This window comes from Artemia franciscana, unplaced genomic scaffold (genome assembly GCF_032884065.1).
Source record: "Artemia franciscana unplaced genomic scaffold, ASM3288406v1 Scaffold_6484, whole genome shotgun sequence".
In the NCBI taxonomy this organism is placed as follows: Eukaryota; Metazoa; Arthropoda; class Branchiopoda; order Anostraca; family Artemiidae; genus Artemia; species Artemia franciscana.
In genome coordinates, this window is record NW_027066709.1 from 8,178 (window position 1) to 17,346 (window position 9,169).

Consider the following 9,169-nt stretch of genomic DNA (forward strand, 5'->3'; position numbering starts at 1 on the left):
AGTAACTAAGAAAGTGCCCTTGAGCTCTTGAATTCGCCCACCTGATTTTGATCCAAGACATGAGCTAATAAGGAAATTTGGGAAATCACTATGAACAAATGAGAAGCACTGATTTGCAAACTCCTTTGTACCATATTTCCTAAGTGCATTTAACAAGTGAATTGAAAGTTGTGCCATATGTCGTAAGTGCAGCTAACAAGTCACCCTTTTGTGATTGTACAAGTAGCGTAATTTAGCGTTCATTTTTGGGTGCTACGATAGCTATTTCATTAACGAATATGAATACGTAGCCTTTTTACAAGTCAAACAAAAATTTTGGAAGGGGGTTTCAAACCCATACCCCCCCCCCCCCAACCGCCTGGACATAGCCTTGGATATATTACTTAGCGTATTTTGAATTGCTGCAGTCGAATTCAGTAAACAAGGGAAATCATGTGATCTCTTCTCTTTCATAAAAGGGCATATTGCTTTTTGGTGTCTTTAAATTTTACGTATAACCCGCCATCGAATTGATAATTTTTCTTCTAGTAAACAAGGAAAACGATGCAATTTTAAAGGAAAGCCTAATTCTTCTGAAGGGGCTCGTCCAAGTTCTCGAAGCTCCGATCTCCTATTTAAATCTGGTATGTTTTTTTCCTAGCTGAGTTTCTTTTTTTAATATTTTGCAGAGGAAAAGATGAATGAAATGACAAATTGAATTATTCTAGTTGTATTTGCATAGAAATTCCCAGAGAGTTAAAGTTTTCTATGGTTTTTGTAGAATTATGTTTAAAGTCGGAGAGAAATAGGAGGAAAAGAAGAACAAGAAAGAGAAAGAAAAAAGAGAGAGAGAGAGGGGATAGTTTAGATATATTAGTTTTTTTAATATGTTATATTTTTACTATAGTTTTATAATAGTTTACATGTACTTGAGCTTTATGGAGGGAGAGCGTGCGTAGCTGTGTTGGCCTCTAGTGGCTTGGCGCTGCGGTGAGTTGTTAGTAGTAGTTGTAGTAGTAGGTTTAACTTTTTCTAGAAAAATATGTCCTTTTAAATTATGATCGCCTTAAATAACCCTTGTCATATAGGGAATGTATTTTGTATTTGTAGGGAGTATGTATATAATATGTATAGGAAGTATGAATGTATTTTATAGGGAGTGTATATAGCAAGTAAAAAACCTCAAAGGTAAAAATTTATGCATTATTATTTTATAATGCATTGAGAATCCACCTATCAAAATTTATTGCTTCAGAGGGCTTGTTTCCAGATGTTTAGTATCGTGTAATAATTTCTTTAAACCACCTTGCCTTTCAATTTACAAATAAAACAAATGAAAGTTTTGAAAAACGGATATACTATTTCAAATAAGACAGTAGAAAATAACAAAAGCAACGATTATTATTTCACAAACAATAATAAAAGTCCGGATATTTCAGCTTCACGTCTGGAATCCTTTATAAAAAAAAACTAAAACAAATGAAACTAAATTAAATTTAACAAAACACATAAATAAAAGGGAAACAAATGTGAACCGTATTGAAAATTATTCAGATGCAAGTTTCTATCATTCGTGTTTTTTTCCTTTTCTTAATGTGTTTTGTTTCATTTGTTTTAGTTTGTTTTTCGTTGATAAAGGTTTCCAGACCTGAAGCCAAGCGACATCTAATCCAGTTACATAGCATGATTTTTTAGATTTAGTTTCCCATCTTGTTACAAATAATCTTTGATATGGAGTTTCAAAATTTTCGCATATTATGTGTTGACTAGGATAATTTAACCGTCGTATGACTGTTTATTCTATAGATTTCATTATTTCAATGGAGACAGTCATTTATTAAAAAAGTAATTAACAATAAGGCACTAATGCTATTAACCTGACAGTGGCGTCAATTGGAGGGGGGGGGGGCAAGTATCCTCTTAGGATTTTTGGTCCCGAAGTTTTTTGGTATTTTTACTGAAAAATAGAAAACACAACTAAATATCCCCTCTAAACCTTGAAAATTACATTTCCCCCTCCCCTCTTCCTAATTTCCATGAATTGACGCTTGGGATTATGTCGATAATGTATATGTCTCAGCCAATGTAAATAATTGGGTATTATTTATAACACCAGGACAATTTGAAGTTCCTAATGAAATGTGACAAAATGCTAAATTATATTGAAAATATTACATTGTTCGGACACTTAATAATGATGGAAATTGAGTGGGCAATTCGAGAAAACTATTATTCATGGTATAAAATTTTTTATTCGCAGATTCGATTTGTACTTATACATACATATTGTTACAAAATTTCAAAGTTTCTATTTGCTAGACAAGCTTCAACTTGATGACATTTTGAGCTACATATCTTTTTTTACGACACTTGACAGCCGCCTTGACTATAGCGTTAGCCTTCTCTCTTTGATCGTATTCTTGCACAATCTCTGATTGAAATCTCTGGCTGATGAATATCCGCGGCATAGATAAACTTTTCATTACATTTTGTAAATTAGTTCCTCCAGCGTAAAGTTGATTTCGGCTCCGTGTTTCGTTCCTCTTTCCAATAAAAAAGAAAATGGAACAAAACATGACCCTCTTTGCAATGAACATGATTCCTGTTTTTGATTAAATAAAAAAAACTAGTTTTTTTAACTGAAAGTAAGGAGCGACATTAAAACTTAAAACGAACAGAAATTACTCCGTATATGAAATGGGTTGTCCCCTCCGCAGTCCCTCGCTCTTTACGCTAAAGTTTGACTCTTTGCCACAATTCTACTTTTTAAAACAATTAAAAACTTTAGCGTAAAGAGCGTGGGACTGCGGAGGGGACAACCCGTTTCATATACGGAGTAATTTCTGTTCGTTTTAAGTTTTAATGTCGCTCCTTACTTTCAGTTAAAAAAACTAGTTTTTTTATTTAATTTCTGAACGTTTTTGAATTAATGCATGTTTGATTTTGGCTTTCCGCACATAAATTATTGAAATGAAATTAGTATATTAATTTTTTTTGGCTAAATGGCTTTCTCTTAGTTTTGATCAGACGATTTTGAGAAATAAGGGTGGGGAAGGAGGCCTAGCTGCCCTCCAATTTTTCGGTTACTTAAAAAGGCTACTAGAACTTTTAATATTCAACGAACGTTTTTATTAGTAAAAAATATACGTAACTTAAGAATTAACTTACGTAACAAACTTTTATATTCTTATATTTTTATTATGTGTACGAGGGGGTTTGTACCCTCGTTAATACCTTGCTCTTTACACTAAATCGTAAGTTTTGTCCCAATTCTTTAAGAATGACCCCTGAATCAAATAGGCCGTAGAATAAATAGTTGAAATCACTAAAAATATTTTAGCATAAAGAGCGAGGTATTTATCTCCTCCTAAATACCTCGCTCTTTATGCTAAAGTAATTTTAGAACCCCTCATATGCGTAATAATCTCTGTTTGTTTTAAATTTCAATGCTATTCCTTACTTTCATTTGAAAAAACGTTTTCATGTTTATTTTTTCATTGTTTTTTTTTATAGTAGTGCTAGAAAATCCTGCGCCCTTTTCATTGAATTTTTCTTCCCCCGTGACATATTCCTCAAAGGAAAGATCCTCCCACAAGGCCCTCTCCCATCAACCCCACCCCCTCAAACCAAAAAAAACCCATGAAAACGTCTGAACACTTCCCAATAACCATTACTATATGTAAACACTGGTCAAAGTTTGTAACTTGCAGCCCCTCCCTCAGGGATTGTGGGGGAGTAAGTCATTCCCAAAGACATAGTTATTATGGTTTTCGACTATGCTGAACAAAATGGCTATCTTAAAATTTTAATCTGTAGACTTTTGGAAAAAATGAGCATGGGAGGGGGCCTATTTGCCCTCCAATTTTTTTGGTCACTTAAAAAGGGCACTGGAACTTTTCATTTCCGTTACAATGAGCCCTCTCGCGACATTCTAGGACCACTTGGTCGATAAGATGACCCCTGGGAAAAAAAACAAAAAAAAACAAACAAATAAACACGCACCCGTGATTTGTCCTTCTGGCAAAAAATACAAAATTCCACATTTTTTAGATAGGAGCTTGAAATTTTTGCTACAGAGTTCTCTGATATACCGAATGCGATAGTGTGATTTTCGTTAAGATTCTATGACTGTTAGGGGATGTTTCCCCCTTTTTTCCAAAATAGGGCAAATTTTCTCAGGGCAAATAACTTTTGATGACAAAGACTAAATTAATTGAAACTTATATATTTAGAATCAGCGTAAAAATTCGATTCTTTTGATGTATCTTTTAGCATCAAAATTCCGATTTTTAGAGTTTCGTTTACTATTGAGCCGGGTCGCCCCTTTCTACAGTTCCTTACCACGAACTGTTTGAAAAGAAAATAATTCGGTATTTCGGGGCTTCTGACATTATTACTCCTTTGCAGAAGTTAGGCTCAAAATTGAAAAAGGATTATATTTTTTCTCTGGGCCCCTTCCACCTATTAGTTCGTTTATTTTCCCGTTAGTTTTCACCTGTTTTCGCTTTATAGTTGTGTTATCTCTTAGCAGTTCTTTCGTTAGTTGAGTTATGGTTGTGGTATATATGTTTTATCACTCGTATAGTTGTGTTATTTTCAAATTATACTCCATAATAGAGAGGCTCCGAACACCCAGCATTGTATATTAAGCTCTTAATTTGACGTTTTTTTCTAACGTGACCAGATTCGTCCTGCGCCCTTTTCATTGAATTTTTTCCCCCATGGCATATTTCTCCAAGGAAAGATCCTCCCACATAGCCCCCTCCCTCAACCCTACCCCCAAAACCAAAAAAATACCCCTGAAAACGTCTGTACACTTCCCAATAACCATTATTATATGTAAACACTGGTTGAAGTTTGTAACTTGCAACCCCTCCCCCAGGGACTGTGGGGGAGTAAGTCTTCCCCAAAAACATAGTTATTATGATTTTCGACTATGCTAAACAAAATGGCTATCTCAAAATTTTGATCCGTTGACCTTGGGAAAAAAGTGGGCGTGGGAGGGGGCCTAGATGCCCTCCAATTTTTTTGGTCACTTAAAAAGGGCACTAGAACTTTTCATTTCCGTTAGAATGAGCCCTCTTGCGACATTCTAGGACCACTTGGTCGATACGATGACCCCTGGGAAAAAAAAAAAAAACAAAAAAAAAAAACAAACAAATAAACACGCACCCGTGATTTGTCTTCTCGCAAAAAAATGCAAAATTCCACATTTTTGTAGATAGGAGCTTGAAACTTCTACAATGGGGTTCTCTGATACGCTGAATCTGATGGTGTCATTTTTGTTAAGATCCTACGACTTTTAGGGGGTGTTTCCCCCTATTTTCCTAAATAAGGCAAATTTTCTCAGGCGCGTAACTTTTAATGGATAAGACTAAACTTGATGAAACTTATATATTTAAAATCAGCATTAAAATGCGATTCTTTTGATGTAGCTATTGATATCAAAATTCAATTTTTAGAGTTTTGGTTACTATTGAGCCGGATCGCTCCTTACTACAGTTCGTTACCACGAACTGTTTGAAAGGTTTGTCTAGTCTCAAGGAGTTGCAAGTTGTGTATTAAGACTCTCAGGGGGCTGTAGTGCCATGAAAAATCCAGGAAGCATGGGTTTCCAGAGGAAATAGTCTCTAAACCAATTTTAAATTATTTACAATTAAGAATGAGAAATCCGAGAAGCATGGGTTCGCAGAGGGAATAATCTCCCAACCCCATTAAAATGATTTATAATTAAGAATGGAAATTGTATATTAATAAACATAGTATATGGCATTATTGGGTAGCCAACAGCCCAGAAACAGATTTACCGTTTTACTACCTTTGCACTTGTACGACTGTAACTTAAAGGCCCTCAAACTTGTAGTTTTGAAATGGACAGTTTTAGTTGCGGTTTCATCCTCTAGTGTGAAGGTATATTATGGGATAAATATGACGGTTTGGGCTCCAAATTTGTACCTAATCTATAAAGATGGACATCTGTTAAATCAACAACAAATACGAAAATATTCGTTCCAAGTGTGCGACCTCTTTTGACGTCTGGGACTCGAACCCTAAATGTGTCACCCTTTTTAGCAGCTAGGTATTTTGAATTCGAAATTCAAAACCATTTCTTGATCTTGTTTTTTTTTTACCTAATTATAAATTAAAGTTTCGACAGAAGTAAAAGGGGATTGCCAAATTGCTATCGATTAATTAAAGTGACTTGAGAAATAATATAATGACCGGTCAATGTAATACTGTATCCTTGATTATTGTAGACAAATATAAAATTATTAAATTGCCTGATTTTATGGGCCATTATATATGATGACCAAGCTGTTGCTAATTTATAATGACTAAATTGTTGACAACTGCCCTCTAATTAGCTACAACAATAAATATTTTAGAACATATTGCTTTTTCATTTAAAAATAAAATGAAATAGGAAAAAATAAATTAAAAAGCAAGTTATATATTTTAATATGACAGTGGGAAAATAACAAAAAATCGGTTTTTTAAATTTTAACTTTATAATAGTAGAGGTCCGAAAATCTCGTTTTCAGTTTCCTTTTTTTGTTTCTGTTGGCCAAGGCTTCCAGATTTGAGGCTGAAATATTTCGACCCTTTTTATTCTTGTTAATTTTTAATAAAAAAAACACCTTTTTGGTATTTTCCCGCTGTCATATTAAAATATTAATCCTTTTCTATATTTTTCATTTCGTTTTATTTTTTCGAGTTACAATTATAACTCTCTGAGGCTAAGCGATTTTTTTTTTTAGTTCCAGCCCATCAGTTTCCCAATGGTCAGAAGTATGAAGGTATATACCAAAATCAAAGACTCTAATGTTTTTTGTAATTACAACGTATGCCAACAATAAATCCGATTTGTATTCTAGTGATACTCCCACCTCGCCCTTCGAGTAGTCGTGGGATGATTTCCTCCACTGACCTACGTTGTGACCCCGTTCGACTCTACCACTGGTACGAGAAATTGTGGAAGTGTCAGCCAACAGTCGGGTGTAACGACCATCGTGAACTTCGATGGGCTGTTCGTCATTATATGAACTTAAATCGGGATGTTTATTTTCGGTGATGTTTATGTGTCTTAGTTGAGAAGTAGTTTTAATTCTGGATAATTCTAAGTGAAATTTTATAAAAACAGATAAGTTAGCAAAATTGTATTATTTCTCAATATATACAAGTTTCGTGTACATTATACATCAGATTCTATATAATTTGCTTGTCTTTTTTTTGTAGTTTTAACTATATTTAGCCTCCTTCCCTTGAAATTCAGTATTGTGTTAATTCATCACTAGCTATACGACATATACAACGTGTACATATACAGCTTGTATACAGAACAATAAGTCTATTGGGTTTTGGTGCTGTTTCTGTCAGTTAGTTTTGAAGTACAACTGATTTTGGGTGTGGATCTTGTTACATGACCAGGCACGTACGCGTGATTTTTCTGTGGAAGGGACTTTGGGGAATATAAACTTCGGAAAAGACACACTGCACCGAAAAACAACACAGATAGGGAAATTGTATGGACAATATAAGAAGTCATCGGCCAAATTGTGAATAAGCTGATTTGTTGGAGGAGTAGTGAAGGGACATGGGCCCGAAGATTATCCCCTGTGCATGTGCCTGGATACTAATTTTGGCTGTGGTAATACAAATAAGAGGTCAAAACGGGGACGGGTCCTTTTATGAGACAGTAAAATTTTATTCACTTAATTAAAATTATTAGCCATAGGAAAATGTCGTTTTCTACCATTTAAAGGTGAAAAATATCAGGAGAGGGCTTATTTTCAGCTTAAATTAAAACACGTAGTGCCCTTTCTAAGCTACAAAATACATTTAACCACAGGACAGTGTCATTTTCTACCATTTAAAGCAGAAAAATATCAGGAGAGGACTTATTTTCAGCTTAAATTAAAACACCTAGTGCCCTTTCTAAGCCACAAAAAAAATCTAACCACAGGACGGTGTCGTTTTCTACCATTTAAAGCAGAAAAATATCAGGAGAGGGCTTGTTTTCAGCTTAAATTAAAACACATAGTGCCCTTTCTAAGCCACAAAAAAGATCTAACCACAGGACAGTGTCGTTTTCTACCATTTAAAGCAGAAAAATATCAGGAGAGGACTTATTTTCAGCTTAAATTGAAACACGTAGTGCCCTTTCTAAGCCACAAAAAAGATCTAACCACAGGACGGTGTCGTTTTCTACCATTTAAAGCAGAAAAATATCAGGAGAGGACTTATTTTCAGCTTAAATTAAAACACGTAGTGCCCTTTCTAAGCCACAAAAAAGATCTAACCCAAGGACGGTGTCGTTTTCTGCCATTTAAAGCAGAAAAATATCAGGAGAGGGCTTATTTTCAGCTTAAATTAAAACACGTAGTGCCCTTTCTAAGCCACAAAAAAGATCTAACCACAGGACAGTGTCGTTTTCTGCCATTTAAAGCAGAAAAATATCAGGAGAGGGCTTATTTTGAGCTTAAATTGAAACACGTAGTGCCCTTCCTAAGCCATAAAATAGATCTAACCACAGGACACCGAAATTGTTTTTCCGCTCCGAAATTGTTAAAAGGACAAAAAGGACACTTTGATAAAATAAATTGAGATTATTTCTGATTAGATCAAATTAGAACAGGATAGAAAACAAAGGATTCCTTCCTTTGTATTCAAGAAATTATATAAAGCAAAAACATTGCTGTTTAATTTAAAATAAAATTACCAATCAGAAAAAGAAGTGCCCCCGTATGGATTCGAACCACCGAAAGTGCAAGGCAGCCGAATTCTCGGAGGCAGCTCTATCGGACAGAGCGAAAAATTGCCAGATTTCTTCAGGTCTGGTTGCAATTCACAATGATAGAACAGGATTATCTTATAGAGCCGCAAAATTGGGATCTGGCGTTTGTATCCTTTTTTTTGTCGAGGAAACAGGAGACATACGTCATAAAATCGAACAATTTTGAATTCACTCAAAATACTTGAATCTAACTTATACCACTGAAAATAGCATAAGAAGTTGATCAAGCAGATATTCCTTTTATCTTCATTAGCCCCATCCTTCAGACCACCACAGCTAACAAACTTTTTTCCGTTTTTGGCTTTCCTGAAAAGTTACAAAGGCATATGCCGCACTTTTAATTATGACTGCTGATTTGCAACTGCCGGCATTGTCCTTTATTGGCCAATAGTCTGT

The 9,169-nt window shown here is 34.8% G+C and overlaps 1 long non-coding RNA gene across 1 annotated transcript; it reads left to right on the top strand.

Moving 5' to 3' along the window:
* The first annotated feature begins 561 nt into the window (after window positions 1–561).
* LOC136043479 (uncharacterized) lies at window positions 562–7,169 on the top strand. The gene is made up of 2 exons (XR_010621627.1): window positions 562–623; window positions 6,738–7,169. It is a non-coding gene; the product is annotated as an uncharacterized LOC136043479 (long non-coding RNA).
* Window positions 7,170–9,169: the final 2,000 nt, after the last annotated feature.